This window comes from Crinia signifera, chromosome 3 (genome assembly GCF_055691185.1).
Source record: "Crinia signifera chromosome 3, ASM5569118v1, whole genome shotgun sequence".
In the NCBI taxonomy this organism is placed as follows: Eukaryota; Metazoa; Chordata; class Amphibia; order Anura; family Myobatrachidae; genus Crinia; species Crinia signifera.
Window position 1 is genome coordinate 90,201,305 of NC_139219.1, and position 21,181 is coordinate 90,222,485.

The window sequence follows — 21,181 nt, forward strand, 5'->3', positions numbered from 1 at the left end:
TATTAATGGAATTTCAGTTAAAATCAGAGATTTTATCACATGCCACACAAACTACGTCATCTATGTTATCGTATGCACATGTAATTTGGCATACGTAGGAAAAACCAAACGCCAAGTAAAAATTAGGTGGGCAGAACACATACGAAACATTCTTAATGGAAACCCCAATCATCCTTTCTCCACGCACTTCAAAGAAAAACATCAGTGCAGAACAGATGGCATTAAAATGTTCAGCGCCATTGCATGGATTAAGGATGATTGGCGTACCAATAATAGAGACATCCGTCTAGCCAAAACTGAAATGAGATTCATATACGACCTCAAAACTCTGGCTCCCAAAGGGTTAAATTGTGAGTTTGAATTGAGATGGTTTTTATGATCACTGTTTTTTTTAAATATTTGTTTTTCTGTTATATTTCATTGTTATTAGTGCATATTATATGTAAATAAGGTGTAATGGGGTTTGAACTTTTGGTACTATATCTGCCAAATACTTTTTAAAAAAAAAAACGTATATACACCTTTTTCACCTTTTTAGCAATTTGCCCTCACATGTGCCCACAAACAACATGGCGCCCGTAACATCTATTCCATGTATACAGAATTAATAGGGACAGCCTGTTGGTGATATGGCCGCGCTGCAGTTCATTACCTGCAGGCGGACCGATAGATGCGAGGCTCAGTTGCCGAATGCCTGGTTTAGAGAGCACACGTCTATCCCCTAAATGGATATGACGTATACTACATGTGCCCACAACCAACATGGCGCCCGTAACATCCGTACATACGGAATCAATAGGGACAGCCTGTTGGTAATATGACCGCCCTGCAGTTCATTACCTGCAGGCGGACCTATAGACGCAAGGCGCAGTTGCCGAACGTCCGGTTTAGAGAGCACACGTCTATCCCTTAAACGGATATGACGTACACTACACTTCCGGTTGCGGGGCTTATATTCCAGGCTGTGCATACCGGCATTTGTGTGGATCTGCGGACACGATCAGAGTGTCCCCACAGGACCGTTTTCCACATATCTACAGACCTAGAACGTCTGGTAAGCCTCCTTATATATGCACTTGCACTTTATGCACTGTATAGTGATTTTTATATGAAATTTTTTATATGTAGTTTTTTATGGGATTTTTATTATATCTTTTTTAAATTTATTGTTCACAGACACTTTATCTTGAAAAAGGCACCCCAGCGTGCCGAAACACGTAGAAACTTAGTGTCTGGTCTTATATTCATATAAGCAGCAGAGTTTGTGGAGCAGTATTTGGCAGTGTCTGGTACCATATTCCTACCCGGGTTACATCTTATATGGTAGAAAAGCTGTCATCATATTATCCCTGCCCTGCTGTTATTTTTAAAGAATAAAAGAATTTTGCCTTCATCGTGACTGTTGGAGTCATATCTGGAAAAAAGATACCTTTATGAGAGTTCACACACCCTGTCTTGTGTAAGCATACATGTGAGCACAGTCCCTATGTACACGAGTGGGGTGACCCTCTAAATCGTATTGGAGCACTTTTTGGAAATCTTGGATACACGCTCTCTGTTCTTTGAGATCCCATTGGGAAAAGAAAGAAATAACCAGTGTGTATATATCATTAATTGGTATATTCTTTTTCTGTTTCTCCATATATTTGGAATGGTGTGAGACGAGAGAGAAGTGAAAGAATCTATATCCTTTCAAGGATCACCTATTTGCATATGGACTTTTAAGCGCACGTGAGACTTCCCCTTTCTGTTGTATTATTGCCTTTCTGAGGTCCGGTGACCTCATTTTCGAAGTATCATATGCAGCTCTAAAGTTTGCAGCGCCTGGAGTGGAATCCCCCTTTTTTCGAAAAATACATTTGCATCTGCACAACTAAAATTGGGACTATCCGATTATTCAGGACTCCTCTGTTAAGATTATGGTGCACACCTTGGTGTCTATTTACTATTCGGGTCTATTGTGGGCACATCACCATAATGCCTTACCCTCTCTAAAATTACTATGGGAGGCTGATCTGGGGGCTATCCTAGATGAGGACTGGCAGGAGGCTCTGTGTAATCCCAGGCTATGGCCACTATTTTCATGCTGCATATATATGATCCCTAAGCGCCTCTTTAAATTTGGAGGGAGGGCTGACTTGCCCAAAAGGCTCCACTACAGATGGCATATTTTGACACTTTGGGTGTGTCCTGTGGTAGCTAGGTCGACATTATTGTATTTATGAACATTCCGTGGGTTGCCGCCACTCCATTCAGGGCCACCACTAGTAATTTTGGGCCCCCCCCTCCCTCCACCTCCCCCCCGCACTTGCACCCCCGCACCGCACATGGGTTGTGGGGGAGGAGGCAGGTGTGTGCAGTCATCTTCCCTCCATTCGGGGGTAACTGTCACACTCCCTGGCTGTGCATCACTCATACCTGCACTAACCCACATGAGCTGTGTCACTACTGGGGGGACACCAGGGGACCATCATGTGCCAGGTTCTCTTCATATGTACACACGCTATATACATGCCCCTGGAAACAGGTCCTCTTATCTCTATACTGTAGGTGGCATTAGCTGCCAACCATGCCAATGCTGCATCATTGCTCACTGTCCAAGGGTTGATCTGCAGCGCCCACTAGAGTTCAGCCTTGACACACGGGTGACTGTGCCATATGTATATACTGTATATATACATAGAAACATAGAATTTGATGGCAGATAAGAACCACCTGGCCCATCTAGTCTGACCCTTTTTTAAACATGTTACCTCAAACCATATTTGATCCTTATTTTTGTGTAAGGATATCAATATGCTTATCCCAAGCATGTTTAAATTGTTCTACTGTATTTGCCTCTACCACCTCTGATGGGAGGCTATTCCACTTATTTACTACTCTTTCTGTGAAGTCATTCTTCCTCAAATTTTCCCTGAATCTTCCTCCCTCTAGTTTCAGTGCATGTCCTCGTGTTCTGTTGCTCCTCTTCCTGTGAAGAATGTCTCCAACCTGTACCTTGTTAAAACCCTTGATATACTTTAAAGTTTCTATCATGTCCCCCCTTTTTCTTCTCTGCTTTATTAAGATATTTTAGTCTTTCATGGTAGGTTTTGTGATGTAGGCCATGCACCATTATAGTTGCCCTTCTTTGTACAGTCTCTAATGTATTTATAGAAAAAATTGGATAGTGTGTGGTGCGCTATCAACAGCTGCCGGCACTTGGGTTGTCAGGCCCAAAATTATTTAGCAAAAAGAAGAAAGATTGTGCCAGCGCTGGCTGTTTTAGGAATAATACATTGCACGGTTCTCAAAATATTATAACAATTTATTAATAGCAACAATAATAAAACAATATAAAATATATAAAATGGTGAATCACTCTAGTACTGTGACATGTTGAAACTAGCTATCACGGGGATAATCAGGTATTTTTAGCTGGTCAGCTTAGAGTTCAATTGTGAAATATAAAGTTTGAGCTGTATATTACCATCCCATTTGGCCCGATTTGAAATGGCCTGATGCTGTGACACGATGTCCAGCTAATGTCCTATAATTTCAAGGACTGGGGATCTTGAGTCCTTGAAATTATAGGACATTTACTGGACATCGTGTCACAGCATCAGATGAGGTCATACCGATGACCTATACAGTGACATTGCAGTAAAATGACAAATGAGCGCTAATGTAAATTAGAAACGTGAAGAAAAAGTAAAGAAGAAAAAGGAAGAAAAAAACACCTGAAAAAATGAAATGGTTAATATGCGTTTACAGCTCTTTTAAACATATGTGAAAAAGTCCGTGGGGAAACTGCGCTGTCCCTACCTTTACTGACCAGAGCATTGGCTGCAGACAGAGACTCTGTGTTGCGGCTGTTTGAACTGCCGCTCGTCTCATATGTTGTTCTGTCTGCGCTAATGACGTCACTTGGTGCAGCGTGTGCGGCTTCTGCTCAGATGGACAGGAGCTTTCCGACTGGGGTGGGAGAGCACAAATGGACAAGCTTCTTCAACGCGTTTTGTGCTAAAGAGTACTTTTTCATAAATGGCTGTTTGGGGTTTGATGCTGTTTTTTATTTAAAAAACTTTATTGGAATACAGGATGTGGTCATAAAAAGCGCTGGGAACCACATGGTAAAAATATCCAAATAGGATAATAGGCAACATCAATGTATATAAAAAATGAGACGACATAGATCTTAAAAATAAATTCAAGGTGGTTACTAATAGAAAGAAGCAGTAAGGGCCTAGCAGAGGATGCAAAGATAGTGACTAAATGAGCAGATAAGGGGGGGGGGGGGCATTATTATGGTAGGGAATACTATATTTAAGAAGCAATCAGTCTACTTGGTGATCAAGCATTCTATGAAAAAATGCCAAAGGTTCCCTCCATCTTTGTGGCCGAACTTGAAAATCTCATAAACGAAGGGCTACTCTCAAAAAGTATCAAAAGAGAGGAATATAATTATCTACTCAATAAAACTCAGAGAATAGCTACCTTCTACCATATTCCCAAAATTCACAAGAATACGACCTCACCCCCTGAATGCCCAATAATCAGTGGCATTGGTTCATTAACCTCTAGAATATCGGAATATGTGAACAAATACATTAAAAAATATGTTTCACAATTAGACACATATATAAAAGATACTACTCATATATTACAAACTTTAAATAATTTTGAATGGTCTAAGCCAGGCATGCCCAAAGTCAGGCCCGGGGGCCAATTGCGGCCCATGCTGTCATGTCAAGCGGCCCACAGCCTCCAGCTGGAAGCGGGCAGAGCATCAGATGTGGGAAGCACAGCACAGGACACTAAAGGTGGGGCCCCGGCGTGCGTGCTTTTACTTTGCTGTCTGGCATCTTTTGGGTGAGTATGCATCCCCTGCTGCTGCAATCGTATATCACCCTCCTCCACAATCACAGTGACAGCAGTGTGTGGGGAGGGGGGCAGCAAGGGGGAAGCTGTGTGGGGGACATACAGTGAAGGAGGGTCAGGCTGGGGGACATACAGTGAATGGAGGCAGTGATGGCCATTCAGAGAAGGGGGAGCAGGGGCAGGCTGGGATACATAGTGAATGGGGGTCATACAGTGAATGGGAGTCATACAGTGAAGGAGGGTCAGGCTTGGGGACATATAATGAATGGAGACACTGATGGACATTAAGAGAAGGGGGGCAGGCTGGGGGACAGAGTGGGTGCAGAGTGGGGAACATACAGTGAATGGGAGTCATACAGTGAAGGAGGGTCAGGCTTGGGGACATACAATGAATGGAAGCACTGATGGACATTAAGAGAAGGGGGGCAGGCTGGGGGACAGGCTGAACGGTCAGCCCCCACACATTTACACTTCACCAAATCTGGCCCTTTTCGCAAAAAGTTTGGACACCCCTGGTCTAAGCAGTATAAGTGGTTCACAGTAGACATGCGGTCTCTATATACAGCAATACCCACAATAATGTAATAAAATAAACATTAAATTAAGATTAGAGTATAGATGCACACATTTCTGAATTAATCTGTAAATGTTTGAACTTTAAACTTTGTACTGAAGTATAACTACTTCAGTTTTCTGGAGGAGTTCTACATACAACCTCTTCTTGGTGTGAGCGCCTTAGCCCCTATACAAATGTGTACGATAAATATCTTATAAAAAAGAGACACTATGGACGTGCATAAATTATCTCAATTGCTCAGAAATAATAACGTCTCCTATCGTGGTCATAATGATAAAACAAAGACGTTTATAAATGCACAAAAGATCTATCACACATATGTCTATAATCCCTAACATGCACAACTAGATTCTGTAATCATTATTGAAACAAAATTGCTCCGCTAGGCGCTAACAAGAGATAGTACTGGTTGATATAATGTATTCATGATTGTCTAATGCATGGACGCTGATTGGTGGCCTGATCACTAAGAGTCCCACTGCCGAAGTCTCTGACGAAAGGCATAGGGGCGTGGCCAACGTGATGGGAACTGTGTCCTCTGGTAATCGCCAGGGAAAACATCTCCACCTGGATGTGCTGAGAGACGCTCGTAGTCTGGAGACACAAGCAGGAGGTCCCGTGAGTGTTACAAACCTACGGTGATACCGGCTTTGTGCGTGCAGCTTGCCTGGGGATTTATTTTATGCCTAGTGGTAATCAGCCCACTCCAGATGTAGAACTTGGTACGAGTTTTGCACACAGTTATTGTTCTTAACACAATTTATATGTTTTATATGTCCTATCTTTTACACACACACACACACACACACACACACATATATAGTTATACAAGAAAACCGCACTCTCACCCAGCAAAAAAAACAGCAGCGGGGTGCCTAACAAAGGGAACATGTAAGTACATGTGCCCAAAAATAGTCCGTATTCTCCACACCAACATGTGAAGAGTGAAGAGCACTCTCCAATATCACAAATCAGCCTTGTGAAAATTCATCAAAGGTGTTTTATTGTAGCCAATATGTCCAGCATAGACGTCTTATTTAAGTATGTATGCCCCATTCATACACCAAAGTCTTAGAAAGTAAAGCAACATTTCGAGCTTTATTAGCTCATCATCAGGCTCACCAAACATACAGACAAAGCTCACCTATATCACCTTCCTCCACCGTGCCACGGGCCGCCATGCATCCTCCACTGATGATGTCATTCGCATCACGAAGCACACTGGCTCAGTCACCCAACGGCTGGGCAGTTGCCAGGCAAGCCCCGTTAACAGAGTGTGCAAGACAAAACCCTGTTTTTAGGTTGGTCCAATTGACACATCTGTATCACCCAGGCTTTTTTGACATGAAGGGGGCTCCATTGTCATCCTGAATCTTACGGACTATAGGGAGGAGTTTCATCATCAATTATCTGACCTAACAACGTATAGAATATTGCCTGGAGACCCCACAGTCACATTTTAGAAAGAACTGGGTGCTGCATTAACAAGAGGAGTCCAAGAAGGCTTTATTTCTGAACAATGCAAATCATACCTTACAGTGGAGTTTCCGTTTAAACCCATCAGGTACACTCTCTCAAAAATTCACAAACATGCAACTAGGCCTTCAGGTAGGCCGATTATCTCTTCCAGCCGATATCGGTCTACCTAGATGGTTTCCTACAACCAATTATTCAATCTAAACCAAGTTTCCTTAAAGATACGACAACCCTTTGGACATCATTACAGGATTTGGGAGAACTACCAAATAATTGCCTGCTCATTACCATTGACGTGTGTAACCTTTACACCTGCATCCTGCATCAATCGGGAATATCACATTTTCACATCTCATTAAATGTCACCCCAGGTGTGGAGATGGGGTCGAATGTGGCCCGAATCGCTCGCCAACACCTTTATGTTTGAGGTAGAGAACGAGCTCTTTCTCAGTGACACCATCATCGGCAAAAAGATCCTACACTATTTCCGTTATATTGACAATGTTATGATTTTTTTGACCGGTACATAGTCCGAATTTAGTAATCTGATTGACGGACATAATTTAACAGTCCTGTCAAATTTACTTTTTCCATCGATCAGAACAGTGAATAATTTAGACATGAAGATCTCAAAGGATAACAAAGGCATCAAAACCAGCCTTTATAGAAAGTCCACAGACCGGAATAATTTTCTTTTGGCCTCCAGTGCTCACCCATTTCACAGCGAACAGGCGCTTCCATATAGCCAATTCTTATGCATTATGAGAATAGTAAACAAGGCCAAGAGAGAATTAGGTCTTATAATACTCAAATTCAGAGATAGGGGCTAGGACCAAAATAGATTACTACAACAACTTCAAAAAGCCATTTTCAAAACTAGATCAGAATGACTGCCCCAAAGTAAAGAAAAATTGGTTAAATTGATTTGGGTCAATCTATTTTGATATCAGTCCCCTCATGTGGTGAAAAAGTCAAAACACTATGGCCTGTGGTTAAAACAGAGGCATCCCTTAAGTTTCAGAATGTATCATTAATGCCGTTCTATAGAAGGGGGAGGAAACTTAAAAGTATCTTAGTTAAAACAGATATCACCAACATGGGTGTTAATAAAAAAAAAAATACATTCCTTGGCACCACTAAAAAAGGATGCTTCAGATGCCAGAAATGCACTATGTGCAGCCAAATGCAAACTGGGTCATCAATATGTCACCCCTATACAAGCAAATGATTCCCAATCAGGCACTTTTTGACATGTACTACAAAATATGTAATCTATACCATTTTTTTTGTTCCTGTTCTTTGACCTATGTCAGTAAAACCGCACATCGCTCTGCCATTTGAGTGGCCCTCAACAAAGGCACCAGTGATCAACCACTGGCGTGCCATTTTGCACTTGCTCGCCATTCGATGGTCTCTGTCAAATACATGATCGTTGATCATGTTCCACCCTTCAGCAGAGGGGGGAACAGGGGCAGGGGCGCTGGAACGTTTTTAGGTTGGGGGGGGGCAAGATATAATCTCATTTTGGCGCCCCCTAAATTGCTATATGTTACCCCCTGATAGTTAATGAAATATGTTTTCATCAATAGTAATAGAGTAACAGAAAAACACTATAGTTTTATTAGTAACAAAATAACATAATGCAGAGTTAACATTAGGGAAATGATGCTTAACAAAAATATTTATGCAACTCTGTAACATTAGTAATTAGGGTTTGCCAAAGACTGACACTCTAAATGTATTTTTACAAATAAATTCATTCAGAATAAAGTTCATATTTAGACTATCAACTCGCAATGGGTAAGCGTGTAGAACACAGAGATGGTTCAGTCGCTCTTGTAGCATGGTAGATCGCAAATAAGTCTTCACCCTCCGTAGCATAGAAAATGATCGCTCTGCAGTTGCAGATGTTGCCGGCACTACAAATAATAGATTCAACAGCTTCTCTGTTTCAGGGAAAAGTCTGCGAGTTTCCATCTTCAAATTTTTCAAATATGCTTTCACAGATAATGGTGATAAAGTGCATCCTGAAACATGAAGTATTTCCACCTCACTCTTCAAGCTTTGATGGTCTATGAAATATGTTCCAGCCAAAGTTTTCACATTTTCACACCATGCAGTAGGACTTTTAAGAAGCAAACTCTCTAACGCCTGTATAGTCTCAAATCCTTTCTGTTGGAATCTACTTTCAATTTCCCCTGTTACAGTGTCCAGGGCTTGGTAATATATACGGCGGTGCAGATGATATGCATCTTCTGCCGATAGCTCTGTAGAACCCTTTTGTCCTCTCTTGCGATATGATGTGTCTGGTGGCAGCAGGTCCATTTCTACTGATTGTTGCTTAGCCTCATTCCAGATTTGATCAAACTCCTGATCAGATCTAAGCTTCTTGAGTACCTCCAAAGTGAAAGATATGGATTCAGCTGCACCTGATACAGTCTAAGTTTCCTTCTGGAGAACTACACTCAGTTTTTCAGTGAGTGTGAAAATCTGCCTGCACAAAAGCAAAAAAAGAAAGAAAGTCCCCTTTTCCATTTGTAAGAAAAATCCATGGGCTTTGCTGGAGGAAGCATCTTTAGAATCCTTTAGATCTTCCATGAGCTGTAAAATAACTGAATATGAAGCAAGCACAACATTTACTGCAGAGGTTCTTACGGTCCATCGTGTACGACAAAGTGGTCTTGGGACAGAGGCATCTTTATGTCCTCTTCCTAAATCCTCTGCTATTCTTTCAAACATAGCTGTTCGCTTAGGGGAATCTTTTAGGAAAACAGCAAGATCATTAATAACATTTAGACAATTCTGCAGGAGAGGAATATCCGAAACTGTGTCTTGTAGGGCTAGATTAAGGGAATGCGCACTGCAGTGAATATACAGAGCTAAAGGTTGCACCTCGAGTATTCTAGCTTGGGCACCTTTAATGGAACCTTTCATATTGCTACCTCCATCGTAGCACTGACCTCTCAGCTGTGCTACTGGTATGTTAAATCTTTTCAGACTGTCCAGGATTATATGAGATATGGCCTCACCAGTGGTAATTCGAGTCTCATACAAGCCTAAAAAAAATTCTGTAGGCTCAAGATCATCCACAACACGGAGACAAATAGAAACTTGTTCTTTGTTATTGATATCTGATGTTTCATCAACAATTAAACTATAAATTCCGCAATGTTTAATTTCAGCTGCAATGTCTCGTAATATTTTATGGGCCATGATTTCCAACATCTCATCTTGGACTTCAGAGCTTGTAAAATGTTTTTTCCTTTCAAGAAACACTTTGAGTTCAGGAATATCATTACGCCTTAATTTGTTTAGTTGGCTTAAATTGCCACGGTCAGTACAGTGGCCTCTCAGAGTAAGACCTTGTCTTGCCAAAAATTTTACTGATTCCAGGAGGGCTATTAAAGCTCTTCTATTGTTTTGCTGCTGAACTTTTAGTCCCTCAGAAAACAATGAGGTTATTGGTTTAGCACTAAGGGCACTTAGTTTAGCCACACTTGTCTTGTGTAGGGGAGAATTGCTGTGCGATTTGAATTTTTCTACTCCTTTTTTCCAATTGCGAAAGCCTCTGCCATTGACTAAATCCGACTCTAATCTAAAGGAGTCAGGCAGCAGTTTCTTTTCAAAAAAGCAAACAAATCCTTTGCACCTTTCATCAAAATGAAGCCACTGGAAGTTTTCGTACCAATCAACACAAAAAGAACGTTTTGATTGTTTATCATAAAAAACTTCATGTTACACCATAGAGCTTTGTTCACCGTTTTTGTGAGACAGACTACTGTCTGGTTCTTTTTCTCTAGAGAAACACTCAGCTTCATAGGAAGCACTGCAATTACTTTCACCGTGCTCCTCAGTAACGGTGGCACTGCTGTGCTCCTCAGTAACGGTGGCACTGCTGTGCTCCTCAGTAACGGTGGCACTGCTGTGCTCCTCAGTAACAGTGGCACTGTTGTGCTCCTCAGTAACAGTGGCACTGCTGTGCTCCTCAGTAACAGTGGCACTGCTGTGCTCCTCAGTAACGGTGGCACTGCTGTGCTCCTCAGTAACGGTGGCACTGCTGTGCTCCTCAGTAACGGTGGCACTGCTCTGCTTCTCGGTAACGGTGGTACTGCTGTGCTCCTCGGTAGATTTACACTTTAAAAACTTTAACAAAGCACTTGACTGTTTTCTATTTTCTTCCTCTCTGAGCTTCTTGGCTTTCTTATTCTGCGCCCCCGAAAGTTTTTTTCTTTTACAATCACTCATTATAAAGCAAATGAGTCCCTTATTGAGTCCCTATAAACTGAAAAAATGGGAGGTAATGTCAGAGCTGGGAAGAATTTTTTTTTTGTGAAATACATATATATATATATATATATATATTAACCCATTAAGGATGAGGCCATTTTAATTTTTTATTGGTTTCTCTCTTCCTTCCAGGAATGAGCTGTATGAGAGCTTGATGTTTTGCAGGACGAGTTGTATTTTGTAGTGGTACCATTTAATGCATTATAAATGTACTAAGGAACCAAAAATTATTCTTCGTTGGATGGAATTAAAAAAACACAATTTTTTTGAGGGGGGGGGGGGTGTGTGACGATGTTTACTGTGGTATAAATGACATCTTGTATTCATTCTGCATGTTGGTACAATTTCAGCTAAACCAAATGTATGTTGGCCGAGGGCCATTTGGAAAATTTGAAAACCCGTCGGGGGCCATATAAAAATTATCAACTTAAAAATACATGTGGGCATTATACACAGGGCAGCGGCATATACACGTGGGCATTTTACACAGGGCAGCGGCATATACACGTGGGCATTATACACAGGGCAGCGGCATATACATGTGGGCATTATACACACGGGCAGCGGCATATACACGTGGGCTTTATACACAGGGCAGCGGCATATACACATGGGCATTATACACAGGGCAGCGGCATATACACGTGGGCATTATACACAGGGCAGCGGCATATACACATGGGCATTATACACAGGGCAGCGGCATATACACGTGGGCATTATACACAGGGCAGCGGCATATACACGTGGGCATTATACACAGGGCAGCGGCATATACATGTGGGCATTATACACAGGGCAGCGGCATATACATGTGGGCATTATACACAGGGCAGCGGCATATACACGTGGGCATTATACACAGGGCAGCGGCATATACACGTGGGCATTATACACAGGGCAGCGGCATATACACATGGGCATTATACACAGGGCAGCGGCATATACCCATGGACATTATACACAGGGCAGCGGCATATACACGTGGGCATTATACACAGGGCAGCGGCACATACATGTGGGCATTTTACACAGGGCAGCGGCATATACACATGGGCATTATACACAGGGCAGCGGCATATACCCATGGACATTATACACAGGGCAGCGGCATATACCCATGGACAATATAGACAGGGCAATGGCATATACACATGGGCATTATACACAGGGCAGCGGCATATACACATGGGCATTATACACAGGGCAGCGGCATATACATGTGGGCATTATACACACGGGCAGCGGCATATACACGTGGGCATTATACACAGGCTAGTGGCATATACATGTGGCCAGAGACACCAGGGCTGGCTAATTAATGCACAGCATTAATCCAGGGGTTGTCATTTACTCATAAAAAGTGGCACTGTCACCCCCAAACAGGTTAATGTGATTATCTCTGATTATGATAATCAGAGATAATCACATAAACCTGTTTGGGTGTGAATCCAGGGGTAAATTACAACCCCTGGATCTGTCAGTCACTGGGGAAGGGAGGGCGAGAGGAGCAGCATTTACCTTTACACAGTTTTGATGTTACACAGCATGATGGCTGCTGCTGCGGCTGTTTTAGGATGCTCCCGCCCATGCACTGATCCACCAGTCTCCCTCCCTACCGCCCGCCAATCACTGTGGACACATCACATAGGCGGGCGCCTGTTGTCAACATCTCCCCGCAGCAGCAGCCATCCATGTGGGCGGGCGGCAGGGGCTGGGGGGCAAGCCAAGTAATCGGCCCACCAATGCCACCACTACCTCTCATGTACCCCCCCCCCCCAAAAAAAAAAAATAGCCGCCGGAAGCCTCCTCTGTTATTACATACTATCCCCCCTCCAATTCACATTGAGTTAATTAGCAGATGAATCACAGTGCACATTTATTTGATCTAATGGGCACACTGTCGTATGATCTGACAGTGTGCCCATTAGATCAAATAAATGTGCACTGTATGATCATCATACAAATTATACACAAATTAAATATAATGCTGTGCTTGGCTCTCTTACCAGACACAGGAGTCCCCTGGATTCCTACCCCGCGTCCACAGACTGCTGCGGCTCCCACCCACTTTCCTGCGCCACAGCTGCCAGCGCACAGGACCTCTGCCGTCCGGCTCTTCCATGTGACGTCAGACGCACGGGCAGGCGTCGTCAAGATCATCAACTTGCCCGTGCTTCACTGCCCAGTGCCCACTCTGTCTGAGACTGCAGGTGGGGTGGGGGACTCCCGGCAGGTACGCGCACGGGATGCTGCTTCCAGAGCATCTCTTAAGCACCTGACCTCCGGGATGGCGGGCGGCTGATTATCTTTGATTCTTCTTGCTCTGCGCCGGCAGGCGGGAGGCTGCGATATTACTGATTAATCAGCCGCCCGCCGAGCAAGAATCCGATAGCGCCTCAGTAATTTTGGGGGGGGCAAGCTGCCCCCTCGCCCCCCCGTTCCGGCGCCACTGGGTCACAGGGGCAAAATACTGTTGCAGCTTGAGACGAGGTGGATCTTCAAGTTGGATACATTGGCCCCAAAAGGGCTCAATAAAAGAACTGGGGCTCCACTCTTTTCTCTAGCCAATTATGTACAAACATGTATAGCCCCTAGTCAATTCAATATTACAAGTAATGTAGTTAAGTTTATACATTCTTTAAAATTATTATGGGGTGTGGTGTTTGGATGTTTTCCCAACTTCAAGTTTAAACAGTATATTCCTTTCATACAATTTATTATCATGGTTTTCTAAATGTGGGTTATGTTAACTAATAGCATTCGTCTTACTAAGACCACCAGCAATTTTTCAATATGTAGCATGTCATATTGAGGTCTGTTATTTGCACTTTTATTTTTAGCATTATTAGTTTTAGTTATAGGTGTCAACCTGTAACAAGAATGACCCTAGTTCTTAAGGTGCCCATACACGTTACAATTTTTGTATACAATATTGTATACAATATCGCATCTCATCCGATCTCGGTTTTGCAATGAGATCAGATGAGATGAGATCTAGTACAAAAAGTATGTGCAGCACATACTTTTTGTGCTAGATCTCATCTCATCTGATCTCATCGCAAAACCGATATGCAATGAGATGTGATATTGTATACAATAATTGTAACGTGTATGGGCGGAAGCGGTACATCTGTTCCCGGACCGTCCGTTTAGTACTATGCGATGCGCGCTCCCGCGCATCACATAGTACGGTACAAAAAGTATGTGCTGCACATACTTTTTGTACTAGCTAAACTTCGCATCGGATCGCAGTGCACACCGCATGCACTAGGCATGCGATCCGATGCGAAGCGTGCTAATTGAGACCCGAACGGATCCGTTTAACGGACCGTGTATGGGTCCCTTTAGGTCTACAGTCATTAGGTCGACCCCGGAAGGTCTACTGTCCCCAAGGTCGACAGGGTTAAAGGTCGACATGGCTCAAGGTCGACGTGACTTAAGGTCGACTTGGGCCCAGGTCGACATGGTTTTAGGTCGACAGTCATTAGGTCGACATGAGTTTTTCACTGTTTTTTTACCCGAATGTCGACACAGTCGATATGGACACAGTTGGAGTTGAACCACAGCCCCTCGCTTCGCTCGCGATGCTATTTTATTCTCCCACCTCGCCCTAGTGGATGGTAGGGCATGAAATACTGCCTGTCGGCACATGTCGGCTCAAAAAACAGTGAAAAACTCTTGTCGACCTAATGACTGTCGACCTAAAACCATGTCGACCTTGGCCCATGTCGACCTAAAGTCATGTCGACCTTGAGCCATGTCGACCTTTAACCCTGTTGACCTTGGGGACAGTCGAACTTCCGGGGTCGACCTAATGACTGTCGACCTAAGTCTGGTCTGACAGATGACCATTGGGCACCTTTAGTGTCATAAGTTCATTTGGTGACTAGTTATCTATGGTTTCATTTGTATGTTTATTATACACAAGGTTTAAATTTAAAGTGTTTGTTCGTCCTGCTTGTTTTTATCTATTTTTTCTCACATTGTTTATATTTGTTTGCAGTGTCACTAAGGGGGTTATTCTAGTTCACTCTTTCTGACAAATTCCTTCTTAGATGGACAAAACCATGTGCACTGCAGGTGGGGTAGATGTTACTTGTGCAGAGAGAATACGATTTGGGTGGGGTTTTACTTCAAAGTGAGATCTATATTGCAGTGTAAAAATAAAGCAGCCAGTATTTACCCTGCACAGAAACAAAATAACTCACCAAAATCTAATTCTCTCTGCACATTTTACATCTGCCCCCCTGCAGTGCACATGGTTTTGTCCATCTAAGAATGATTTGGTCAGAAAGAGTGAACTAGAAAAAGGCCCTAAGTATGTTGCAGTGATAGCAGGCACACTAATGTATTTATCATATTATACACATACACACATAAAAAACGATCTTCATGTAACTTTATTTGTATCCACACAGTTCACACACTGTACAGGTTGCTCTGGCAACCGTCTATTTGTAAGGACGTCAGCAGTAGGTGTCCCGCTTTGGAAACCGGACGTGACTGAACGTCTCTGCGCGATCCTTTGACTGTTGCGCTACTTAAGAGGTGAGTTTGTAAACATTCTTGTATGTAAGCTATTTTTTAAAAAAGCCAATAAAGGGTGAAACGTCAACTACAGCCCAGCTATCTGCCATTTTTGTTCCATAAGTGGCACGGTGTGGATTTACTGATGGCACCTGGCATGATTCCGGGCACCGCCGTGGACGTCTGGGGACTCCGTGGAAGTTGGGGGACAATTGGGTCACGGCCAGGGGAACGGGCAAGCATGAAAAAAATATTTCAAAATCTGCAAAAATGTCATTTACCTCTTAGCTGATTTTGGGCCAGATTCTCTAAGCTTCAAAAGTGATACAATGGAGAGTGATAAACAGCCAGCCTATCAGCTCCTGCCTGACATTTTTCAAACACAGTCTGTGACATGGCAGGTAGGAGCTGATTGGCTGGCTGTTTATCATTCACCATTTTATCACTTTTGATTGAAGCTTAGAGAATCTGGCCCTTTGTCTTCTGATGCTGACTTCTCTGGAGTCCTCGTTTCTGTCTGTGACATCCACCTGTTGCTGTGGGAATGGCTGGTATTTCATGTGGGTAATCTACTAAAGTAGAAAGTAGACATACAGGAAGAAGAATGAAAGCACTTAAAGAAGAAAAGCCTTTTATATGTTGGATTTATCAATCAATTACAAATGCAGACAATTTCACTTTATATTATCTAATAGGTTTCAATTGCATATGATGGCTAGTGTAGTTACTTTAATGTTTTTGCAATACGCTCGCTGCATGAAATGCCAAAATTCTTCAGCACTGTACCTGGATGTAAGCTGACTCCACATTTTGGGTGCATATAACATTATTCTAAGACAGTAAATTCTCAGAGACAAAGTAGAAAAGGAAATTGCCTATCTTCAGGAACAAGCATTTACTTTACAGTCTGTGGTAATGGATTGTGATTATATCAAAATAGTTGATGGTATTCTTTTGCTACGATAATTGAACACTTGCATAATTAACCCTCTAATGAAAGAGAAGTTCTTACACTTTAACTGATTAGTCAACAGAACTATTTAAATATTGGGCTACAGTGTCATATAAACCATTCATAGCTCTTTCTTAATTATGTTTAATATACAAAATATAACTTAATATTTAATGATCACAATCCATCACAGAGACCTGTACTCCTATTGAAATCAGGGCCGCCGACAAGGATGTGCTGTGGGCAGGGGCTGGCTGGCAACTTTTAGCCTGGGGGGCAAGTCCAGAGCACTGGCCCATAAGTAACAACGCATCATTAAATGGCGGTTTTTCGGTAAAAAAATATGTATTAATAAAAAAAAGATAATAACGACACTACAGGCTGCTCCCCCTGTATAATAACAGGACACCACAGCTGCTCCCCTTGTATAATAACAGGACACCACAGACTGCTGCCCTGTATAATAACAGGACACCACAGACTGCTCCCCTGTATAAAAACATTACACCACAGACTGCTCCCCTGTATAATAACAGGACACCACAGACTGCTCCCCTGTATAATAGCAGGACACCACAGACTGCTCCCCTGTATAATTATTCCTTACACCACAGGCTGCTCCCCTGCATACTAACAAGAAGACACCACAGGCTGCTCCCCTATATTAAAAGAACAGGACACCACAGGCTGCTCCCTCTGTATAATCATACCAGGACACCATAGTCTGCTCCCCCTGTATAATTATACCAAGACTGTCCTGGTATAATTATACAGGGGGAGCAGCCTGTGGTGTCCTGGCAGGACACCACAGGCTGCTCCCCCTGTATAATTATACCAGGACACAGCGGCGTAGCTACTTTTGGGCGCCCTCCCGCCGTTAGGGGGGGCGCCCCCCGCCGCCCATTCAAATCCCCCTAATCCCCCGCAGCCTTACCTTTCGCGCTGGTCCTGGCGGCTCCGTTCTTCTGCTGAGGACTACCACAAAATGGCCGCCCCCATACAGCAGACAGTTTCAGAGAACTGTGTGCTATATGGGGGCGGCCATTTTGTGGTGGTCCTCAGCAGAAGAACGGAGCCGCCGGGACCAGCGAAATAGGTAAGCCTGCGGGGGATTGGGGGGAGGTGTAACTATAGCACCGCAGCCCCCGGCGCCCCCATATGCACAGCGTCCCCCCGCGGTGGCGGGGGCTGCGGTGCTATAGTTTCGCCAGTGCCAGGACACCACAGGCTGCTCCCCCTGTATAATTATAACTTACACCACAGGCTGCTCCCCTTGTATAATTATACCAAGACTGTCCTGGTATAATTATACAGGGGGAGCAGCCGGTGGTGTCCTGGCAGGACACCACCGGCTGCTCCCCCTGTGTAATTATACCTTACACCACAGGCAGCTCCCCCCCCTGTATAATTATATCAAGACTGTCCTGGTGTAATTATACAGGGGGAGCACTGAGCAGCCTGTGGTGTCCTGGCAGGACACCACAGGCTGCTCTGCCTGTATAATTTTACCTTACACCACAGGCTGCTCCCCCTGTATAATTATACCAAGACTGTCCTGGTATAATTATACAGGGGGAGCAGCCTGTGGTGTCCTGGCAGGACACCACAGGCTGCTCCCCCTGTATAATTGTACTAGGACACCACGGGCAGTACCGTACTGTATTACTGTAACTGATACTTGATTTTAGGCCCGGGTCCGTGCTGCGGCTCCCGTCTCTCTGTGCCCTTCCTTGGTTTCACTTTCCCACACTGCGGTTCCGTCCTCCTCCGAGTAGCTGTCGACGTCCTTCCACCGCGGCCCGCCCCTTCCCTCCTAGACACACGAGTGTGGTTGGCCGGGAATCAGGCCAGGAATGCTAAAGTAACAGGCTGCCGGCCCGGGACATGTGAACATGTCCTCATGCAGGAGGCCGGCGGCCATGTTTCTGTAGCCGCGGCACGGCTACAGGAGGTCCCAGGAGGTCACAGGAGGCTACAGGAGGTCACAGTGATGTGACAAGGCGGCCTGAAAAAGTACCCTTTAACAGCGGCCCGGGGGGGGCACATATCACCCTGCCCCCCGGCCCAGGCCGCCCCTGGCTGTGGGTATAGCTGTCCCGGGCCCCGGCCTCTGGAAGGGCCTGGGCAGCTCATTCTGCCCACCGCAACCCTCCGTTGTGCTGCTTGCACTGCGCTCGGTGCACTGAACGAAGCACAGGCTTCTTAAATACAGGACACCAGCGACCAATTAAAATGCTGCACCAGCTTTTGAGCCAATCAGAGCTCGTGTACCATTAACCAATCAGAGCGGCTGCTGGTACACGAGCTCTGATTGGCTCACCAGCCAGTGCTGCATTTTATTTGCCAGCTGGTATCCTACATTGAAGAAGCCTGTGCTTCAGGACCTGCAGGGAATGAGGAAGCAGGAGTCGGGTGGTAAGTGAAGGGAAGGGGGGCGGAGGGGCCCAGACTGGAAATCAGTCCCAGGCCCCTAAATTCCTAGTGGCAGCCCTGATTGAAATGCCCACTTCTGTCGAATCCCAGATATGGTTTCCATTAATAACAGTGATCCTTAGGTACCCCTGTTAAACTTGTCAGACTTGTCAATGGATGTTCTTATTAACAAAATTACAGAGCAAGGGCTGATAGTAGTGATTTGACAACTGGCCAGAGTGAATAGCTATTGCCAGTTCAATATAGCAAAAGTTGATATACTGTATTGCTGACTATTCTAGTGATCTGTATGCATGAGGAAAGGTCATTGAGAGTCTAGTGAGGTCCTCTATGCCACTGGTTCCTTAAGATAAGGCCAAAGTGGAGGATTCTTAGACATTGCAGAACCTTAGTTATCTTAATAAAGAATAGGAGAATAAAAATGGATTGTGCCATAGCATACAGTAGTTTAGTATGCAAACTCTGAAGGATTCCACAGTTCCAGAAGAAGTGAAAAGAAATGTATGATAATTATATAGTGATAATCATTAATGGTCAACATAGATCATTTAGACCAGTGGTTCCCAACCTTTTTTCTCTCCCGTACCCCTTGATTAGGCTTTTCATTGATGAGTACCCCCTCCTCTCAATTTAAAATATAGACAGTACTTATGAGTGGACTGGAAGTGAGCGGTATGCGTATCTAGGGCCGCCAACAGGGGGGTGCTGTGGGTACAGCCGTCCCGAGCCCCGGCCTCTGGAAGGGACCGGGCAACTCATTTTGCCAATCACAAATATATCAAACCCCCCCCCCCCCCACTGCATCTGCTGTGCTGCCTGCTTCTTCAGTGTAGGACGCCAGCAGCCAATTAAAATGCTGCACTGGCTTTTGAGCCAATCAGAGCTTGTGTACCGTTAGCCAATCAGAGTGGCTGCCAGTACATGAGCTCTGATTGGCTCCCTAGCCGGTGCTGCATTTTAATTGACCGCCGGCGTCCTGCATTGAAGAGGCCTGTGCTTTGGGACCTGTCGGGCAGTAAGTGAAGGGAGGGGGGGATATGGGGAGAGGGGAGAGCCCGGACTGGAAATCAGTCCCGGGCCCCAAAATTCCTAGTGGCAGCCCTGTGCGTATCCTTATGCATGTCCTTATATTAAGGAGTAGCAGACAGGAATCGTGCCCTTCCGTGTCTGGCCGCTGGTTGTGTATTGTCTCCAGGGTTCCCACTTACACCTGTAGGATCAATGCTGCTGCTTCCTCCACCCGTGTCAGTGCAGAACAGATGATCACTGGAGTCTGAGGGCAGCACGTGTAGCTCCCCGTGGATTGCTGGTCAGGCAAAAGCACAATGAGACACTGATGATGCTGAAGACAGAACCATAAGTGCCACAACATGGTTCTTCTCCATAGCAATGGGTCTTCTTCTGCCATCAAAATACTTTTTCATCGTCCGCCATTACCAATATTATTTTCAAGTACCACCAACTTGTCTGCAGAGTACCCCCAGGGGTACTAGTACCCCAGGTTGGGAACCACTGATTTAGACATAAGGAGGTGTATTTACTAAAAGGCTATACAATCCAGGCTCCATACAAATCAGGAACCCAGTTGACAGCATACAACTAAAAAGATTAGATATTTTCCATAGATATCTGGGTGTTCCTAATAAAGGTAAATTTGTAAACCATTTAATGAATAATAAAATAAAAAGTTAGGTAAGGAAAGACATATATGCATAAAAGATGCGCACAGACCCATCATGAACATTCAATTCCAGTCAATTTTGACCAACCCACAGCTCACAAAATAATTTTCACCAATATTGGCTGAAGGCTCTAACAAGGTGGCTGGCAATACTAGGCAGCAGAGCAGCAGCACAAACACACAAGGCAGATTAGAAGAATATAACAGATCTATGAATCCATAGTGGAAGACATGCTGGCAGTTTTATAAACTATTAGACCCTACAGCAGAGGTTCCCAAATGCGGTCCTCAAGGAACCCCAACGGTCCAGTTATTAGGTATATCCATGGCTCAGCACAGATGGTTAAATCAGACTGACTGAGTTACTAAATAAGTCACCTGTGGC